Genomic DNA, 23,012 nt, shown 5'->3' on the forward strand with positions numbered 1-23,012 from the left:
ACCTCTATCTACCTGGAATCAGTTTAATCCAATATTTTATCCACATTCTGAGTTTCTTCTGACACTGGAACGGTGAAGAAACAGCAATTTTCAGATCTGATTGGAAAGAGATGTGCAGCTGGATGACCTCAGAATTAAATGACATTGCATTTTTATAGCATCTTCCAATCTCCCCCAAAGGTTTGACATAGGCTTTTAGTAGGAGGAGTGATAAGAGTAAATTTATCAAAAGAATTGAAATTTAAATGCTTGCAGAATAGATACATGATCCTCTGGGATCTCTCTGGAGGAATAAGTAACACCTGTTCAATCCAACTTAGTCCACTCCCGTAAGGTCCAGTGAACAGGGCAGCAATACCTTGTGATGATGCTGAAAACTGCTAATAGCATTAGTTCAGATGTTTGTTCCCTAGTCATGAGGTCTATTATCAGATCAACGGATAGAATCTTGTTGGTACAACCAAGTCAGAAGCTTGAACTAGAAAAGGTCTTAGAAGAACTAAGATGATGATAGCTAGTCATTATTTCCTCAGTAACCTTGCTCAAGAGATAGGAGGCTGCAATGAAATTAAATTGTTAGCATCAAGTGCAGGTTCTTTGAACACTGGCTGCACTAGGACAAAACTAAAAACTGTTCTTCAATCCATAGTCTCTTTTTATTTAGTTCCTATCATTCAAAACTGATTCAGCCCTTCCCCTCCACCAAATTTTATAAAATTGATTTCATTTTGTAAAAACAAGATTACTCTGAGCTGATTTGTTCTTTGTCCAGTTTCCACAAATAGGGAAAAATTACATTCATGTTTTGAACCACTGACATCAGACACTTATGTAGTCAAAAGCCTATCAGACCTCTGATGATAGAGGCTGTTATAATGTAGTCATAAAAGCATAAAAGCAGTATGAGAGCCTTTCGTAACAGAAGGTAGCGTCATTCTGTGAATGTGCAAGCAGTGTGTGATCATGAACATCTCATTATAAGCATCTGTGCAAATTTCCCAGAAACATGCCATCATTTCTACATATTAGATAATTCATCACAGTACCATCTGTTTGAAAAACTGAGATGTCAGGACAGGCGGTTTATTGGTAAAGTACAGTAAACTCCTTCAGGTTATATAAAGTACATATATAAAGTGCGGAACATTAAAATAAAAAGGATGTTAAAATAATATGAGGGGCATACAAACGATGATATACAGAAGGTCAGACTAGATGATCTGGTGGTCCCTTCTGGCCTTAAACTCTATGATTATAACCTTACAAAGGGCATTTTGAGTTGCTATCTCACAAAGACCTTAAACCATGAATCATTCCTAAATATTCCAACATATTTTGCATAGGGAAAAAGGGATTGTTTCAGTCACTTTCTTTAATTTCTTAAGCATATAACTTGCTATTGATCATTTTCCTTATATGGCTTCCTGACAGATTAACTCACTCCATGAATGGTACACAGTTTTCTTTTCTTCCTCTCACTTTGACATGTGCTGATGAAATTGTACAAGCCTGCAAAAACATTGCTATGGACATGTTTCCCCCCCTCCCTCTGTTTGCATTTTTCTGTCAATTAACTCTAAAAATCCCAAGTTAATTTACTTTTAAGAAGTAGCATTCTCAGAAAGGTGGTGGCACCTTTCCAAAATATACTCAGTACACAGGTACAAGAATAACAATTAAGGATGGAATGCAGGCACCCCCTAAAGGATGGAATGCAGGCACCTAGCTCAATATTTCTTTACCCTGCATCACCGGCTGCTTGATATTGTTTTATGGTAATGCCTAGAGATCCCATCTGTGATTGGGGGTTATCAGTGGTTAAAATGGATTGAAAAAGGAGGGGGAGCTCTCATTGCATCAGCCAAGAAGTAAGGGGAGCTCTAGGAGCACTGCCTAGCCAGGGAGAAGATAGTAACTCTCCCTCTGTTAACAGCAATGAAGGGGGGCACTGCATTTATCCACCCATTCCCTTACTTTTATCCTTGGGCCCCATTGGATGGGGCTCTTTAAAAACACACAGTAAGGACAGTTTCTGCCTGGAAGAAATTAATGAGACAGACAAAGATTAGGGAAATGTAGTACTATTATCTCCATTTTACAGATGGAGAATTGAGGCACAGAGATGAAGAGACTTGCCCAAGGTCACTCAAGAAGCTTGACTTACACCCAGATCTCCAGAGTACCATTCCAGAGCCTTAATCACAAGACCATTGCTTATTTTAATTCCCTCTTCTGTAAATATAGTATAGGGGGGTGCATTTTTAATGCGACACATTAAAAAAGAGTTTTTGTATCTGAACAGGCAATAGTGGTGTTTGCTCCTAATCATCACTGTCAATGGAGATTAAACTTGGGACACAGAGAATTGTGCTTGGTAAAAGTTTCCAAAAGCAGCACCCAGGAGGATTCATTATGTAATACATAATACTTATTAATAATAAGAGGTGTAGGGAGAGCATGGCCTGAAAAATGAGCCCCCAGACCAAAGGGCCAAATGAGAAATGTTTGTACAATAATTTGCACATAGGTATGTTTGTACTACACAAATGCTGCCGCAACTGGCTTGCATTGCAGCCAAAGACAAATAGGCAGTCATTTTGCACCATTTGTTGCCCACTTTGCACTTCAGCAGCTCAGGCCTTGTGTATCCTGTATGGACTTGGCTTTTGAAAATGTGGAGGTAAGAATATTCCCTAGTGTCATTGCAGAAATAGGAATGGTTAAGGACTGAATGATAATGAGAACATTAGAGTGCTTCTAATTTTCATCTGCAAATTATATGTGTGTGACACCAGCTGATGAAAGTGACCTAAGGTTTTGACATGGACCACAAAGTAGTGCAAATGTAGTCTGAGTTTGTATTCAGATTGGAGACACTTGTACTTCCAAACTGTCCTCCACAATGAGAAAATATTTAACAGTGGTTAGCACTCAGCCATGTAAACCAGCAGTTGCTTTGTGCTCACAGCCTCTTGCTCACCTCCTCCTCCCTTGCATGAGGCCCGAGAGGTTCTCGTATTTAGCAGACGGGTCTCGGCACTGCTGAAAGTAAAGCCAGTGTACAAGTGCAGCCCCTGAATGCACACAAACTAGAGTGAGGAAGATAATTTTACCAGTAAATGTTAACAATAACAGTAGGAACAAGTATAAGAAAAACAACACAGTAAGAAAAGTTCTTACTAAGTAAATAGCATATAAAATATGGAGAAATATGTAGAAAATATAGACCCAAACAGGCAGAGATCACATTTACTTAATATGGGCCTGGCAGCTACCCCAAGGTGCTGTGTTCAGTGATTGAAACTGGAACATAGTGTTATGAGCTGGGTGAAACCTTGCTGTGGGTTGAGTTAAAACCTTGTTTGAGTATGAACCCACCCTTCATTTACCATAACTGTAGGCAAGTTAATCAAAATCCCTAAGCTCAGACAAAAGGGCTATGTGAACCCAGGAATTATGGACTATGTAGGTGGATGCTTTTGCTGAGTATTGTTTTGGGTAACGGGATGTGTGTGTGCTCATGCGTGTAGAACACAAACGACAGAGAGATGAGAGCAGAGGAAGAAATCCAAGCAGAAGCCCTAAGAACAACATGACCCTGAGAGAAACGTAGAGAGAGGTTTTGTGTCAAGGGACGGCTGAAAAGAAGCCTTGGGCTTGTAAGCTAAGAAACTACCTTTTGCCTTTGGGTTTCTTGCATTTGGAGAAGCAGAACTTTATATGTTCCTGTGATGGTCTGTACCCATGTTCATCCCTTTTAAAGGATTATGATAAATTTTGTACAAAGTATGACTTGTGAGGTACGATCTGATTTGCTGACCATTATTGTCCTAGTAAAATATGCCTGGCAACATTGTAGGGTTATAAGATTCTACCACATAGTATTAGTAAAACATGTTTCCGGTCTGGGGACTGGCCATAAACCGGTTGTTCAACAGGCCAGTCCCTGGGATATCTACTACTGCTAGCGCCTATATGTGTCCATCTGATCCTCACAAGGAAACAAGAAAAAGAAACTCTTAGATAGAAAATATCACTGTCTAAAGCCAGACAATCTCCAAATTTAAGCTAATGGGATGTTGGCCTGACTGCAGTCTACTGGGCAAACAACAGGATTTACGAGCAAGTAACTAACTGGGTTCTACCCCATTCCCTACCATGTCCACATGGCTATGGCTATGGTGGACTAAGGCCCTGTCATCCCTCAATTATCTTGGCTATCATTAAGCCAATTCTGAGCATGACCTCTTAAATCACAGGATTCTATCTGTGCTGTGGAATTTTGTACTATGAAAGGGCTATTGCACAGAAGAGAAGAAGGAGACGGGTCCTGTCCATATGCTGTTCTTGAACCCAACCATTGTATTGATAATGTAGGGGAACTATTATATCTTGATTTCAAATAAAATATATTGGATATCATTTTTTCATCCCAAATACCAGTGAGGAACCAAGAGAGTGGTGAGCAGCTGAGTAGAGAGTTTTATGCTTTTCACTTTCCAATTGCAGGCAGGGACATGATGTCACGGAATGCATAAGTACTTCCTATACCTGCTTTACCTAAGCTAGGCACTTACTGAAACAAGCCACCATGGGCCATGTCCACTAGTACTCTCACCTGATGACCATGATAAGGGACAACATATTCTAATAAAACTTGCCCCGTGGTGGACCTGTGGTGACCTTTGCTGGAAGGGTCTTGTGATTAGAGGATGCAGTGCAGACCCCAGCGCAGATACTTGACAGGGGTTACAGTGACATGGGGCTTAGTAAACCCCCAGCACAGAGACAGGAGACTGCTTTCAACATCACCTCATTTAATTTGAAACTTGACTTTTACTGACAGAAAAATGCCCTCCCCCTAAAAGCTCAACCATTGCAGAACTATAATTTCTGCTTGTGACTATTATTATTTATATTGCGGTAGCACGTTGGAGCCCCAGTCATAGACAAGTACCCCATTGTGCTAGGTGTTGTACAAAAACAGAATAAAAAGATGGTCCCTGACTCAAGGAGTTTACAGTCCAAGTATAAGACAAAGACAATAGGTGGAGACAGACAGACAGAGAAGAACAAGGAAACACTGAGACAATGTTGGTCCACATGATCAGCAGTAGTCTCAGTACACCAGCTGCCTAACCATTCTCAGCTTTGATGTAGGCATTGTGGTAAAGGAGGGATTAGAAGGAGCACGAAGAGGTGGCTTTGTGAAAGTTTATGGGGAGTACAGCTGAGCAAAATTTTCATCTGAAACTTTTTTTTGGAGAGGAAAAAAGGCACATTTGGCAACATTGAAACATTTCATGAATTTGTGAATGTGGCAAAATCAACACAATGAATTTGTGTTGATTTTGCCATATTTCAAAATATGTGATAAAAAAATCCAAAATAGTCAAAATGTTTAAATGAAACATGTTCAAAGTGTGCTGAAATAAATCATGGCTTGGGTTACCTCTACTCTACTCTAGAGCTTTGACAGTATATAGAATACCACGCCAGTGCATAAAATGGAGTCATTACATGGATATTCAACACTATATATTGTGTCAATAATTATTATGGAGCCCTTAACAAGTAGGGCTTTGAAGCTCTCCTGATGCACTGTGCCAATGTATGCTATAGGATCATTAACATGTCTTTCTTTGACAGGATGCCTTTTAAGAGCTTCTTCACAGGACAGCCGTTACAATATCTCATGTCAATGCATACTACAGAGCTATTAACTAGCAGACATTTAATGCAATACACCATATCATGACAATGCATGCTATTAGGCAACCCTTAATCATTGGATCCCTGATATTGATACACCAACCCTAATGACTCTGAAGGAGCCATTAAGAAGTATAGTGTCAAAGTGCTATAACCATATTTGCTGCAGTATATTATGAAGCCATTAAGTGAATATTCAGAAACTCATTAAATCAAAGGGAAATTGTGTATTGTCATAACTGAGGTGCCATAACATTCAGTGCATGCTAAATATGTAATGGACAGTTGTTACTTTCCATGCAGAAGCCTTTTCTAATGTTAATAACTTGGTATTACCAGCCTTCCAAAAATATAACAAGCAGAACATTCCAGTTCACATTCCTGGCAAACCGCTTGCATTCTTTTTAATTTAGGAATTAAACTTAATTATTAGAGTTACACAGACATAACTGAGTCAAAACATTGTTTATTTTTTTCTTCTTTAACTACAAAGTGGTCAAAATAATATGATTCAAAACTTGCAACAACAAAATGTGACTGAAAACATAAGACAGCAAGTTGAATTGGTATGATATAATTGTTATTCCTGTGAGAAAAAAAGTACATTCCTCTGAATGTATGGTAGATGCTTACACAGTACTAACTGTTAGGACATGACTGGCACCATTATAATAATACAGTATCTATGATTGTTTACTTAATTTAGCTAGCAAAGGAGGATAGGTTCCTCCTTCTCAGAACACAAAAATTGGTTTCACTCTTATTCACTGAGTAGGTGTTTGATGCTAAGAGTCAATTATCATTGTTTGCCCAGATTGACAGACATCCCCAAATGGTATGTCAAATTGTTGCAGCATAATTCATTTTGCATAATGTAACAATACCAAGTGGTGTCAGGAAGTAGGAGGGGAGCAGAGTGGAGGAATGATCATGTCAATGATAATGATGTCCACACTCCTTCAGACACTGGCAGAAAGTTACATTAGCAAATGTTGATTGACTCATCAGATGTAACTTGACACCGTTTTACACTGCGAAAGTAATAATTAGCATTGTCACTTACAGGGTGATGGAAACAAAACCTCAAAGCTATTTGGTGTTATCTAGAGTGATGGATAATAACTTAATATGTGTTAGAAATAAAACATATTAAGTGTTATCTTGGTAAACCTAAAGTCAATGTACACATCAGTAATTCTCATTTAGTCAGTTGATGCCAAGGTATTTTTCTGGTCTTATTGACAAATGCTAAGAGGCTAGAGGTGTGGGAAAGCACTGTAGACAGCACATTTGGTTGCACATATATTTACTTGCAAGAAGCTGGTTTTCCTTGAATTGTTAATGATATTTGTGCAAAGGACAAAATTTTGTACATTTCTCCCAAGTGTTTGAATTGAGTATGATGAAATGGTATCACCTTACATGCCCTTGGCTAAATTTTGGAGAAAGGTAATGAATTGTAGTATGGCAAAATTTTACCATTTTTAGGACATTTTGCCTCTTACATCCCTGCCCCTCAAGAAAGAATAAAGAATTATCTCAATAATACTATCAACAGGGGAAAAAAGAAGCAAAATCTGCCATAATCTTTTGCAGTTTCTCAAAAATGTGATTGTTCCTGGCTTCACTGATAGAGAGAATATTTTCCACAGCTTGTGTGTTAACATGTTTCCCCTGTAATTCCTCAGTTCAGGAGACCAGATCTATTCAAGAAAGGCACTTAAGCACAGGCTTACATTTAAGTGCATATTTAAGTCCCACTGAAGTCAAAGCTTAAGTGCTTTGCTGACTATGGAAGGACTTACGCACATGGTTAAGTGCTTTCCTGAAGTAGGGCCGTAGAGTCTACCTGCATGCATTGAAGTCAGTAGAAAAGCTCCCATTGACTTCAGTGCTGAAAGGTCAGGTGCCTAAGAGCACAGAAAGATTGAGAAGTGAGAAATAAATTATACCATTTATTTATAGTGACCTTCCTATAAGATTTATACAGTATAACAACCAATGTTACTTTTTAGCTGTAGGCACCATCCATGTGACTTACTCTAAGGCCTTGGCTACACTTACCAGGTAGTTCGACGGCTGGAAATCGAAGTTCTGGGTTCGACTTATCGCGTCTAGTCTGGACGCGATAAGTCGAACCCGGAAGTGCTCGCCGTCGACTGCGGTACTCCAGCTCGGCGAGAGGAGTACCGCGGAGTCGACGGGGGAGCCTGCCTGCCGCGTGTGGACCAAGGTAAGTTCGAACTAAGGTACTTCGACTTCAGCTACGTTATTCACGTAGCTGAAGTTGCGTACCTTAGTTCGAATTGGGGGGGGTAGTGTAGACCAAGCCTAAGTGTGTGTAGAGTTTCTCTCTCAGTCGATTATTAATAACCATCTCTTAAGAGTCTTTTCTCTCCTGTCCCAATCTAGCTCACATTGAAATGAGTGGGAATATTCCTACTGACGTCAGTGGGAGGTAGATTGGACTCCCTGTGTTTTGGATGTAAACCAGGGGCCCCACTGGCTTACTCCTGAGAGTAGTACCACCAGTGTATTAGGACTATTGATTTAGTGGGACTACTCATATGAGCAAGGTGAGCAGTGTTTGCACCACCGTATGTTAAGTAAATATTTTATTGGAAAACAACTATAGTTGGCAGGAATTTCATTCAAATACCACATCGCTTGCCCAACTGCATTCATAATAGTAACACAGCCCATTCATCAGTACAAAGCAAAATAGAACATATAATTAATTTTATTTGAAAATCCTGTCTGAGCACTTTCCTACCTGTTTCATTTCACTGCCACTTAACAAGATAGACTCTGAGCAATGTCACATACCCTGAAGAAACAGAAGAAAGAGAATAAATATTATTTTTTTTGTGTTTGCATATTCAGTGTATGCAAATGTATTATACTTTGCTCAGCTTCATCATAATGGAAAAAGCAAGCAAGATAAACTTTTTTCCCCCAAATACTTCATACATGTTCTTATTTTGCATAGTGCATTCTGTAACTCATTGCAGGCTTTTCTTTTTAGCTAGCCACCTCAGGCTATTATTTTGGAACAAAGCTTAACTCCAAACGTATCCAGCATAAAATCACATGAAATAGTTGGCCACAGCTACACCTACAGGTTTTGGAATGAGAGACATTAGAAATGGAAAAGACCTATTAATCTGTCTTTTTGCAGACACCCCTGCAGTCCAATCTAGTTTGAAAAACTCCCTTTAATCTCCCAGCATTTGCAGGTCTTTTTTGTTTATCAGGCAAACCTGAGTAAAACGTATACTCTGCAAATGAGCTAATAAAACAAAAACAAACAAACAAAAACAGTTTAAAACTTGTGCAGGCAATTAGATAGTTTGTTTGACATTTGAAAGTCCTGCATTTTCCTGTGTAGAATCTGGATTGAGGTATCATAACAATCATATACCACCAGGTTGTGCTGTTGCCCTTATGCAATATACACTACAATGTATCTGTGCTACTATGTTCAGCCTGTGGACGTTATTCATCTGGGCGGAGCCTCAAACCCTTAAAACCAGCAAAAGAAGTCTTCCAGAATCATTTTCTTCCTGGTTTTACTGCTCAATTTTTTCTCAGAGAGCTTTGGCTTGTTTTGTAAACCACTGGCAGTGTTTCTGGGCCATGAAATTCAGGTACAAAATAAATTATCCATCTGCACGGGCTTAAGATGCAAACACTGCAAAGCCAAGCTGTAGATTGATGTAACATTTAGTGCAGTTTCCAGTAAACCATCCATTAAGTTCATTGCTGAAGCAGACCTCTATTATGGCATTTTGCCTTACTTTTTTTTTCCCTTTTGGAAATGGCTCTTTTGCAGCTTTTTAAAGCCATATACTAACATGCAAAATCTGAAGCACACTGAGGGCTGAGTATAAACATCATCTCCAATATGTATATTAGGAGGAACAAACAACCAAGCCAACCAAACCCAAACTTGCATTTTCAAGGGTGAGAATAAAGGAGCCCCTTTGTTATGACACTTTAGAGCACTGCTGCTTGCTGTACACCACTCTTTTGCCGCAGTGTGTTTCTGGCATACACTACTAGCACACTCTTTTTTCAGAGTAATTCTTTAGCGTGGTCTTTTTTTCACTTTCCTGACACTCCCCAGGCTATTTCTCTGCTTGTTAGTCTTTTTAAGTGTATCTGTTTCTTCCAGTTCCTTGTGGCAATTTCCTACAGGCTCTCTGGCTGATTTCCTGCTGTGTGGTTTCTAGAGTGAAAGAAACATCAGGAGTAGCCAGGGGGACCTGCTGGAGTGCCGATCACTTCAAGATCCGGTCTGATGGTAATCAGATGTTGAAAGTTCTCAAATTTTTCACTATCCAGTGTGTTCCTCAGTATGTCTGGTTAAAAAGAAGTCTGATAATGGAGGAATAGTGACATGTTTAGTAAACATATATCCCACTGAACTTTTGAATATTCTGCAGGCAACTCAGGGGCTGACAGCTGGGATAGTCTGATGTAATCAACCCAGCGTCTACATTGACGCTGCGTCGACCTAACCTAACTACATCAATCTAAGCGCTACGCCCCTTGCTGAGATGGAGTTATTAAATTGGTGTAGTGGGCGACTTACATCGGCAGGAGCAATCTTGTAGTGTAGACACTTACAGAGTTAGGTCAAGATAAGCTGCCTTACGTTAAGCTGCCTCAGTTCCACAAGGTAAAATAGCATCAGAAATGTGATGGAGCAAAGGAGGCTATGGTGGGGACTCAGGATTGATCCCTGTTATGTTGCATCAGAACACTGAACCATTAGAGAAGACCAATGTTTGAGAGTTCAGCAGAAAAGGCAGAATATTGCCTCGATGGAAGTGGTCCTGGCTCACAGGGGGATACTTTGATGATGCCATCCTTTTCCTTTAGTGGTGCTACTTTAAAATATATTGATACCAGGAAGACCAGTTGTGAGGATTTGGTGGCAAACCTTGATCATTGAAAGTGGATAATGTTGAAAAAATATTCTTTGTTAATTGGCCTCTAAATCCAGATAAAATAGCCTCCTGTGGCCCTAAGGAGGTTGTTTTGGCAGGTTGCAACTCCCCTAGTAAACATTTGGCTCATTTTTGTTATCTTCCAGATTTCCCCCCTTTCCTTTTAGGATACCTTCCCTGATGCAATAGTACCCTTACAATCTGACTGATGTCTTGCCTGCTGTCAGCAGCAGGCATCCCACACGGGTCCTTCTACCTTCACTCACAGTAATGGAGGAAAGAAGATAGAACAAGGTTTGCAGACTTGCTAGGACATTTAACCCCCCCAAAAAGCAGCAAGGGCCCCAGTACGGGAGGAAGTAATTTGGTTACCCTGTTGCCAAAAGCAAAAGAACAAAGAGTATCCTTTCTTCCACTCCTAAGAAGCTGGGACTCAGATGTGTCTGTGTGTCTTGCTGCCATTGTGGATGGTGTGTGCTAGGGTTGACACATAGACCCAAATGCACTCCAGAGGAAAAGGGCCAGATTCTCAGCTGGTGAAAGTCAACATAGCTCCATTAAACTCAATAGAGATATGCCCATTTTCACCAACTGAGAATCTGGCCATTCAGAACGGAGTGTCTGATGATAATTAGATGTTGCAAGTTCTCAAATTTTCCACTATGAGTTAACTGTACAGCAATTCCTAGTTTATGGACACCACGTGTGAAGAGTTCCTAAGTGTGAACACAGGAATTATAAACCATGGAATTTTACTTTTGTCTAGCTGAGAAAATTATTAAAGAGAGTGTTATAGCTCAATATGTTGAGGATAAACCAGAATACTTTCAGTAAAGGAAAAAAAAATCTTTCCTCTCTAACCCATTCAAATTATATAAAAAAGTTAACACAATAGTATATAAAGGAGAATTGGAGAAGATAATTTATTTAGACTTATAAAAGCCTTGTGATAAAGTCCCTCACAAGAGACTATTATGGAAATTCGATAACCACGGGGTAAAAGGTAAATTTCTGCCATGGATTAAAAACTGGTTAAGAGATAGAGGAAACGAAGTATAATTAAAAATAGTTAATTCTCAGCATGGAAAGAGGTTAATAGTGGAGTGCTCTAGGACTTGCAACTGGGACTGATCTTTGTCACTTTAAAACATGGGCATGGTAAAAAAAAAGTAGCACTGACTTACTCAACAGATCTTCTGCATTATTATAGTTCAATTCAGGTTTGCTTACATAAAGCACACCATTTTTTTCTGCTTTGACTTATAATGACACCAGAGAGCTTTGGGAGAGTGAGCTCAATCCTTCACTGGCTTGCACATCATCAAGAGAATAGTTCCAAGTGTAAATTCTTTGTTCTGACTTGTGGGTTATCAGCAGTAATAAAGACAACTTTTCTCTCAGATCTCTCTAATGAGTCTGCAGCACTACAACTTGGATAATAAACCCTATTTTTTTCTTGAAAACCAGAAAAAATGTGGGGTCAGATTCTCAGCTGGTGTAAATCAGCCCCATTAAATCCAGTTGAATTATATTAGGTGATACTAACCCTTTGTCACAGTTTCAGGGTAACTGCACCTCAGTGATCCCACAAAAGGCACCAACTTAAGGTTTCCAGCTCCCAAATGTCACCTTTCTTGAGTGGAGACCTACAACCCTCTCCCTCCTGACTGGGGGTTTTAAGGCTGCACAGGTCCCTGCCTTACACTGTGATATCCCTAGCAAGCCCATCTTTCAAAAGGCCAATGCCTGTGTTTTACTTTCTCTCTAAGGGCTATGAATAATGTATTGCCAAGAGTTACAAGTTATTACACAGCTCTTTCTAACCAAGCACATTTATTCTTACGGTAAAAGCATTACAGAGAAAACATACAAAACAATAAAAGTTCCTAAAGGCTGACCAGAGATCACCTTTCAGTCTAATGGGGCCATGGGGCCAAAATCTATCCAACCCATCCCATTTGCAAGTGTTGGTCCCTCACTTGGATAGAAAATCTTGTCCATTTGCTGAATCAGAAAGAAGGCCCTAAATCAGTTTAAACCCAGCCTTTGTATATTAAAAACCCTTTCTCTGTCTGTTGGGGAAACCCAGTTTGAACCAGTATGTGCAAACCACCCCAGGACGAGGAGGTAGCACTTTTCTGGAGGTGGTTACAACCTTAGTGATTCTCCTTAATCACCCCCACAGTTTCTCGTTCCTGGAGAAATTGTGGTAAACCTCCCCCACTAGAGTTGCATACAACCCTGGCCACCGTGAGACATACACTTAATACAAAATGGGATTGCAATATCTGTCACACCCCTCTGTAGAAGGGGTCATTTAAAACCCATGTAAGCCCTATTTTGAAGGAATAAGTGAGGAACATGACTTGAGCTGACTTTCTGCACAAGTGTAAATTTTACCTGATGTAAGCAGCTTAAAAAGATTCAGTAAAACTAGGGAACTGAAAAAAAAATTAAGGCAGATATAACTTGATGCAGACCCAAGTGGATTCAGTATTAGTCATTACCTCTCAGGACAAAGACATAAGCTACATAATACACAACTCAATGAAGATTCCTGCTGAATCTGCAAAGGGAGCCAAAAAAGTGGATAAATTGTTACAACAGGCTGTGTTAATAAACATTCTATAAAAATTTTTTTGCTATTGTATAAATCATTATCACAGTCTCTTCATTTTGAATAATGCATTCATAGTTTTGGTCACCTGCACACAAACTGGACACAGCAAATATGCAAAATGTCCAGGAAAAGTGCATTATGTGGAACACTATCCAGTGCAGGCCATGTGAAATATCTCACTTTTCTAAAAATAGGACTGGAAGACTTCCCAGATGATACAATGTGCCTGCCCTTTAAGAATAATGTAAAAATGAAGTCAGTAATTGGATTTTTTTCAAGGTTTTGTGTAGCAAATGCAAAGCAGTTACACACCATATAACAGTAGCACCCATGAGTCAGACATGAAGTTTGATGTGGAACAATTGACACATAGGTTCACTTTAGCATGGACGAGAATGCAGAGGGGTTCATTGGTTTTAAGGGGAAAAATCTATGACACAAAACCAAAAATATTTACAAAAGTATTTTGTAAATATTGTTTTCTTTTTGCTGTTTTCCTTCCCTTTCTTTTCCTTTACTCCCACATGGTGATTTAGGCAAGACTAAGAAGATCAGTCTATTTTCTCAGATTGATGCTATCCAGCTCACTATTTAAGGGCCCAGTATTGCAAAGTGACTCATTTCAGTTGAATTCTTTAGTGCAATGCAAGCTTTAGTACCATGAGTAGAATGTGATTTTAAACAGTTATTATGTTAAATTGTACTACAAGGCAAACAGTTTATCTACTAAGAACTGTATAATAATGTAGAAAATAGTGGTTTGTTTTCTAAATCTGGCCAATATTTTTCACACAAAATGTTTTGCTCTGAGAAAATGTGGTTTTGCTGAAGTTGAATTTTTCAATGGGAAAGTGTCAGTTTTGACAAAATATTTTGATCTTCTGTTGGGAAAATTAAAACAAAATGTTTCACTTTGATCTGACATTTGAAACAAAATAATTTTTTGGCATGATTTGGGACAAAAACAAATACAGAAATATCAGAATTTCCCCTGGGATGGAAATTCCAATTTCTGATCAGCTGGAATGTTCCCCTTTCATCAGATCTGAGAGTGTGAAGTGCTTAGCTCCTTCAACTCCCACTGAAGGCAACACAACACCAGGAGTTAGCTGTGGGTCTAACGGGATTGTCAGTGTGATTTGAAGGCATGAATCACCTCACAGAGTCAAGCCAGATGCATGGAGTTTTACACTCATCCGCATTAAAGAATTAATGCAATATTCCTTCACAGTAAACCCTCTGGGTAGATAAATATTATTATTTTATTTGTATGAGGAGCTGCATCATGGCATTTCATGCACTGCAAACAAATATTTGAATTAATCAAAAAAACTAGGTGCTCCTTTCTTTATTCTGGGTACTAACTCCATCTGTTAGCTCTTTTAAGTTATGATGTTTGTGGATGCCCCCTCCAGATATTTAAAAGTCATAGTAATGAAAGCATTTTCAATAGCATTTCTTCATTGTGGCCATCCAAGTCCCAAAGAAGAAGGTAGTGGTTGCAGTATGTTGTGAATGTCATTCTGGTCAGAGTGGGAAAGGTTTACAAAATAGCAACATTTAGTAGTGTTTTGTAAGATACTCAGGCTCTGGATTAATCAAATCTGTTCTTTTAGTTCATTCCACATCTAGATTCCCCTCAAATGAGAATACTGTGAAACAAGGTTACAAAGGGTTCAATTAATGGCTGCCTTATGACCATACAGTCCCATGGCAATTACCCTTGCAGCAGAGGGCCTTCCTTCCTGGACACAGAGTTGGCTCTGCCAGCACTGTGCTCTCCTGCACAAGAGCCATTGGCCCCAGGGATGTTTGGGGGAGTGTTAGGGGTGTTGATAGAGTGATGGGGTGTAGTCCAGCACTAAAGCTGGGAGTGAATGGCACTGTGGGTATGTCTACACTTAAAAACCTGTGGTTGGCATGTGCCAGCTGACTCAGGCTCATGGGGCTCGAGCTAAGCGGATGTTTAATTGCGGTGTAGACACTCGGGTTTGGGCTGGAGCCTGGACCCTGCAAGGTGGGAGAGTTTCAGAGCTCAGGCAGCAGCCCAAGCTAAAACATCTGCACCAAAATTAAGCCCCTTAGCCTGAGTCCCACAAGCTTGAGTCTATTGGCACGAAGTAGCCACAGGTGTCTAATTGCAGTGCAGACATACCCACAGAGCTCTTCAGCAGCCAGGTAGGCATGAGTTGGGACACCCCATCAGCACCTAAAGCTGAACTAGCCCTGAGATTGAGTGCAGTGCAAAATTCTGTCCTTGGGCATGGCACAGCACTAATTCAGGAATGAATTCCATCCCCAGCTTCTAGAGTTTCACACGGATCTGATTTTCCACTAGCATCAGTTTTACACCAATGTCACACCATTGACTTCAGAATTACTCTGGATTTCATTGGTGTAAATTAAAAACAAGCCAATCTATTGGTTCAGACTAGTACAAATCATACCAGCTATTCAGACCTAGAGAACTGCAATCCTCAACAGGATGCTCTAAAGGGCCAAATTCTGGTCTAGCTCCACTAATGTAAATTAGGAGTAGCTCCACTGATGACAATAGATTTACACCCTGTGTGAAACAGGCCCTAAGAGGAGGTTCAAAAGGTAGAGGAAGCCTTAAAATAGAATCATCATAGGGCAAAATCAAGAGAATGTGAAATTAGGCGAAAACCTTCTGAAAAGAAAGAAAGGAAATGGAGAAAAGGGAGGCACAAGAGTTATTAATGTCAGAATATAAAGTCTAACTTAAAGAGAGAGAAAGAGAGACAACACTGGTAACAGGAAACTAAAATTAATCATAGTTAGGGCCTGATGTTTAGGACTTCTGGAAGAAAAGTTAATATGTTAAAAGTTCATACGCACCATAGCTGTGATTTTGAGAGATCAGGTATTGGAAAGGAAAAATTTCTACACTTTTACAACCCAGGAAGGCTGGAAACTTATTTTTATAATTTATGGAAAGGTAAAGATTCAATGCTATAATGTACCCAACAGGCACCTGTCCTGAGTCCAAACAGTTTATTTTTGTAACAGAGGCAAGGAGGGGTTTTGTGCAAAAATGTACAAGAACCAGTGACTAGGTTGACCAGATATGGGGACCTGAGACACAAGCTATACCTTCCAGTACCTCATATAAGGAGCTGGGAAGCAAGTGCTTGATTACCAGAAGCACATGACTCTTACTTGGCCACAATAGCTTACGAAAGCAGCTGAGGATTTAGCTAAACACCCATCCATCCGAGATCGCACTTAGCAGGGCATTTTAATTTGATTTTCTTCTAATGCCAGAAATATAAGCTTGTTTTTGGGAATAGTGATTTCTCCTATCACGACATAGTGCTTTTTATGTCTCCCAATGAACATCTACAACTGCAGATAGAGGGCATTAGAGTCTGTAATATCATTCAGGTTGTCTTCATCAACACAACCTACAAGTCACTTGTTAGAGTCCTTTGCCAGTGTTTTCCTCATTTGCCAGCCCTTGGACTAATAAATACATAAAAGGTAACTATGATCAAGCTGTCATGGAGCACTGTTATACATGCAGGTGAATAGTCTATGACGTGATTGGTATTGTTCAAATGGATGTTTTAACACAGGATTCTATGTTTTCACACATTATCTCATGCTAATAAACACTGTTACCTAAAGTATGTTTTAGGTCTGCAGTACGCTTCAGTCCTGAACCTGCTCATCCTGGTACTAAGCATCCCTTGTGTGTCTGAACAATACTGTTTCATAGAACAAAACTGATCATAGCTTTTTTAATTTACTGGAAAGGCAGGGAAGGAAACAGAGAGGAGTGGGAACAAACAATGTGTCTCCGGAGGGCTTAGGAGAGGCTTTTCTATGCGTGTTCAGCTGCAGGCAGTAAAGTGTCAGGAATGTGAAATTAATAACCGAATTAGTAATATTGAAAACTCCAGGACACCAGGCTGTGCCTTGATGAGCCATGTCCATGGATTAGCAGCAGCCAACCCTCATCACACACACAAACCCAATCCCCACCAAGCTCCCCACCCCCAATATAAATGAAGAGTAATACGTTAGTGCAGCATATGAAGCACCATAGTATTAGTTGCTGTAAAACTCAAGTGCTCAGGGTGTGCTCATTTGATAGCCTATAACAATGGCACTGCTAACTGGTACACTCACATGGTATAACAAGAAATCAACTGACAAAAATGTTTGCTCCATTTCTTTTGTTTATAACATGCATCACATTTGACAGTGTTATTAACATTAGAGCTGGGCAAAATTTTGCAACCTAGACATTTTTGAAATAAAACAGTTTGACTTTTTTTATTCAAAATAAGTTTTTGTTTAGAAATATCCTTTAATTTTATGTTTTTTTTTAAATGTAAAGAAAGGCTTAAAAACTAAATGAAATGTTTAGTGTCAGGTTCCACAAAATATTTCATTTCACAGAAGTTTTAGGGTTTTTTTTTTGTTTGTTTTTTTAAATTTGTCTTGGATCAACCTGTAACTATTGTAATTCTTTGTTGATTTTTAGGAATTGCCCACAAACTGAAGAAGCTGGGGAGAGAGGGACATAGAAAGGGGACAACAAAGGGAGGAGTGGAGCATCTGTATTAGTTTTATGCTACGTGGGGATTCCCCACAATGAGGGACTCACCAACTTTCCATTTAGACAGTTTTCTCTGTCCTCTTCGCATTTCTTACAGCAGGATCTAGATCCTGTTGTCATTCACTTCCTTAGTGAAAATTGGCCTACCTTACAAAACTATCTCCAGTGTGGCATGATCAGTGGCTGAGGGGCCTAACTAAAGTCAGTGGGAGGCTTTGACCTGCAATGGGCTTTGGATCAGGCCCAGGGCCGGCTCTAGGCACCAGCAAAACAAGCTGGTGCTTGGGGTGGCACAATTTTTAGGGACGGCATTCTGGCGCGGGCCATGCCACCCCTAAAAATGTGCCCCGGCCACCCTAACTCACCTCCACTGCTGCCGCTCACGCGCCGCTGCTCGCCCTCCCTCCCAGGCTCTCAAACCTGGGAGGGAGGGGGAGATCCCGAGCAGCCGCGGCGCGCGAAACAACTGATTCGTGCGCTGGGGCCGCTCGGGATCTCCCCCTCCCTCCCGGGTTTGAGAGCCTGGGAGGGAGGGCGAGCAGCGGCGCGCAAATCAGCTGTTTCGCGCGCCACGGCCGCTCGGGATCTCCCCCTCCCTCCCAGGTTTGAGAGCCTGGGAGGGAGGGGGAGACCCAGAGTGGCCGCAGCGCATGCGCTGCTTCTCCCTCTTCCTCCCTCCCTCCTAGGCTTGAGAGCCTGGGGGGAGGAGGCAGGGCTGGGGATTTGGGGAAGGGGCGGAGTTGAGGCGGGGCCGGGGGTGGGGTAATTAAAGAACAGGGGGGGCGGCCAAAATTGTTTTTGCTTGGGGCAGCAAAAATTCTAGAGCCGGCCCTGATCAGGCCATAAAAGGAAGGCGATTGGAAGTACATTGAGCTGTATGGGACAGATTATCCAGCTCCTGTCCACACTGTCTCTGGTTCTAGCTCTTGGTGTAACCATCACTTTCTTAAGTGCTAAAACTTCACATACCCAGCAACAGACAATCATCTGCATGCTTGCTTCTTCTGCCATCCCCCACCTGACTCTAGATTGACACCTCCAGCCCTGCTTTTAGCCCTACTTTATAGGGAAAAAACAACAACCCACATACCTCTCCCACTGATTTTCCTGCCTATTTCTCCATAACACTTCTCAGAGCTGCTTTCTCCAGACCAGAGTTACAAGCTGCTAATATCAGCAATTTCTGTCTGACCTGGCATAAAAAAAAAAAACAGATGAACATCAGGGCAAGGAACTAGGTAAATTAGGTATGGGCTTAACACGTGACCAGAGAGATAAGCCTATTTATTTACTTTTTAAGCAATGTAGTATGACTCTCTTCTACCACAGCTTGATAAAGAGATTCCAATAGCTGTCCCACACTTTTTGTGTTTGCTTGTTACTTTCTCTCTTTGCTGTGAACCATTGTGGTTTGTGTTACTTTATCATTGGTGTCCATATTGCAAACTCGTTTTCATTAATTTTCAATCTTCTTTCCAGCTCCAGAATTGTGGTTTTCCCCCTCTAAAGTTATTCTCAGATGAACATCATGTGATTGCTTTATTTGGCATGGATGTCTTTTTACTCCATTTCCTAGATTTTCCCCCTGCTTTATAGCACTGGACTGGATTTCAGAACTCCTACATTCAATTCTTGTGTCTAGCACTGTCCTGCTGAGTGAATCTGATATATCAGTCTCTCCCGCAATCCCGCCCCCAGACTGAATAATTAGACTTTTTGCAGAAAACTCTGAGATTAAAGCTAGTGAGAAAATTGGGGGAGGGAGAGAGGGTGTCTGTAGGAAATTTTGAATTAAAAAAAAAATCCCCCCAAACCAAAATTATTTTGCTTTTCAGCTGAAAATGTGTCAGTTTTTGAATTTTCAGATTTCTAAGAAAAAAAATCTAAAGTTTTTTGAGGTAAGCCAAACATTTTCATTTAGTCATGGACTGAAATTTTCCAACCAGTCTTGTCTGTGAGGGTTGGGGTATGGCCATCACCATGCACAAGCCTCTGCCAGGTTGCAGTATTGGGACACAGTCCCTCTGTGGTTGCTGTTCTAGCCCATGGGTTGGAATGGTGGCTGCAGTCCCTCTGCATTTCTTGTGTGGGTTTTTGGGACACTAATGTCTTTGGCCACCCATCAATCATTGCTTCCATGCTCACATATTTGGGGCCAGCGTGGATGGGAGACAGAGGCCTCCTATGAGACTTCCCTATTCTCAGGGGAAGAGAAAACAGTACATAATTCCTTGTGAGCGCTCTCCACAGTAGGATGAATTTCACAGTGGTGTCATGGGGCTTAATGAATATTGGTAAAGTGTGCTGAGAACTGCATGTAAAGTGCAAGGTATTTTTTATTATATTAGCAGTAGCTGAAGAAAATGATGTAAGAAATACAACAATTAAAGCTATTTTGACATTCCTTTTTATGACTTCAGTAGAATCCCATATGGTTCTTACCAGGTCCATAATTTTTCTGCCAGTGTGTGACATGATGCAGAAAAAATAACAGAACTTCATTGTGTGAATAAGCTTCACAGACAAGCCCATAAATAGCTTCAACTGAAGAAAGTCACTTAAGAGACTGTTTGATGTGCTGTTCTGAAATATTGCAATTTTGACATAGAGCAGAAAGAGAGGCCAGCTAATGGATAATTGCGGTATTAAATACAGGACAAGAACAGAACTGCAAGGTCACTGTGAGACAGACAGGTAAGCAGTGCTGAAGAGGACCATATCTGTAAGTGAGATTTTAGCCATAACCACTGTGACAGATAAGAAAATATCCTGCAACATCCTATTGAATTAAGTTTAAATATTTTAGGAGTTAATTGTATTAATGCAAATGTCATTGTACTATTGGTATGTAATTCCATGGGGGTAGGGCTACCATACCCCTCCAGGAACTAAGAACAGAGAGGGGAAGCTAGGCAAATTCACTCAAGTTGTAACACCTCCAAAGAGCTACCACCACCTGGAGAAAGGCTTGCATATACTGATGCTAACTAGGTTCTCCAGGGACCAACCAATAAAAAAAGGATTTTTGGTTAAATAGCTTAAGTTTAAATTGACTCAGGGCCTTCTTTCTGATCCAGCAAGACAGGACCTCTGGTCCAAGAGGGCCCCAGTCCTTAGGAAAGGATGAGCAAGATTTTGGCCTAGTAAGGCACCATAAGACTGAGGGGGCTTGTTCTGACTGTAACAATGTGCAGACTCACCCCTGCAGCACCTCCTGCTGGTCGTCTCAGAAATTAGCTCTGCCAGCCTTGGAGTGCCCTCTTCAGTCCTGTGTCTCACCACCACTGCTGGCCCCCAGGTCCCTCCTAGGACCCCAGTGCCCCTTTAATTCGGTGCTGCCCCCCAGCAGTATCCCCACAGTTCTGGGTCTCCCCCTCCCAGGGGAACCCCCCCCACCCACTATCCCCACTTCACCTCAGTCTTGGCTACTACCCAGTCTCCATCTAGCCCCATTCACTGGGGCAGACTGCAGTATCAGCCACTCATCACAGGCAAAGGGGTTCAGACCTGCTGCCTCTGCCTACCCATGGGCTGCCCCCTGCAACCCAGTACCTAATAGGCCTTACTAGCCTGGGACTTTCCTAGGCTGGAACCTCCCTGGCTCCCTTGGCCTGTCCCCAAACCCTGCTCCCCACCAGGTGCCTTGTTGAGCTCCCTACAGCCAGGCCCTTCTCCCTCTGAACACAGAAAGAGTCTGACTGGGCTTCTGGCTCACATCTTCTTATAGGGGCTAGCTGGGCCCGATTGGGGCATGGCCTCAGCTGAGCCTACTTTCCCTAATCAGCGCAGGCTTCTTGCCCCAGCCACAACCTTCTCCTGGGCTGTTTTTAACCCTGTCAGGGCGAGAGCAGGTAACCACCCCGCTACACTGACCACAAACTGTTACAAAATTGTGATCACAGAAAAAAACATGGGTGAGGTCTGAAGGACTGTTCACTGGCCAGAGCCCATGTTGGAGTTAGAATGACTTCTGGTAAACTTATTAGCATGTGTGTATGTTGTTTTATTGTTTTAATGTTTTCTCTGTAATGCTTTTACCTTAAGAATAAATGTTCTTACTTAGAAAGAACTGTGTGGCAACTTAACTGTGCCGATGACACAGTGTACCATCTCTGAGGAGGGAAGCAAAGCAGGCCTACTCAGGCAGTCTATCTGTTGCTGCAGATATCACACCCAAGAGAGGTGATGACTGAGGAGCCTGAAGCCTGGAGTGGGTTCTCTGGCTGGACCATGGAGGGGAAACACAGGAGCAGTTGCCCTGAACTCTGACAACTAGACCTTCTAGATTACACAGTTAGATTCTCAATGACAAATACACACTGAGAATCTAAGGAAGTGACTGAAAACTGCTGGGCAATCTCACCAGCCCAAGAAAGGATCAGTGCCTTTCCTGAGTGTTCTAGGACAGCATTTATTATCCAAACACAAAAACTCATGAAGAACCACAAAATAAAGGGATTTCCCCTGACCACAGCAGGCTACAGTCCCCAGAGACCTTTCTCCCTGCCTGTCTCAGCCTCAGAAAGAGGACACGCCCATTTTGTCAATCCCATGGCTGCATCATATAACCCTTTCCTCGCTGTTTCACCCTGCCACAGTAACATAAACCAAATAAGAATACACCTGTATTTTATCAGATCTGCAGGGGAATCAAGCCCAAAGTTTTCAAAAGCCTAGCAAAACCTAGTCTGAAGGCAGAGCCTCAAAAGAAAGACCACTATGTGAAATGCATGCAAAAGCATGCCAGGGCTTGTAGATGGTATTATAATTGGGCATCTCTGCTCTAACAAAGAATAAACATAATAAAAGGTTCAGTTGTGACTGAAAGAGCCTGAGCACTGACAGAAAGATATGCACCGGCCAACTAGGGGTGGAGGCTTTATGAATGGAGTTGACATAGTAGAGCAAACTCTCTGCTGGGCACCTAGTTGGCTCCCTTATTCTCTGCTCACCCATGGAAGTTGCTATACTGCACAATGACTGTAGCAAGTGCTCTCCTAGAATCCAATGGGAATTTTGTCTTTGGAGAGGTTTGAACTATCAAGCCTATATCATGTAAGACCCAAACAGTGTAATTTTCTTGTAGATTTCAATTGTATTGTTATGCTGAAGGTATTGATGGATGCCTTCCAGTGGGTCTTTT

The sequence above is a fragment of the Malaclemys terrapin genome, chromosome 9, assembly GCF_027887155.1.
Source record: "Malaclemys terrapin pileata isolate rMalTer1 chromosome 9, rMalTer1.hap1, whole genome shotgun sequence".
Lineage (NCBI taxonomy): Eukaryota > Metazoa > Chordata > Testudines > Emydidae > Malaclemys > Malaclemys terrapin.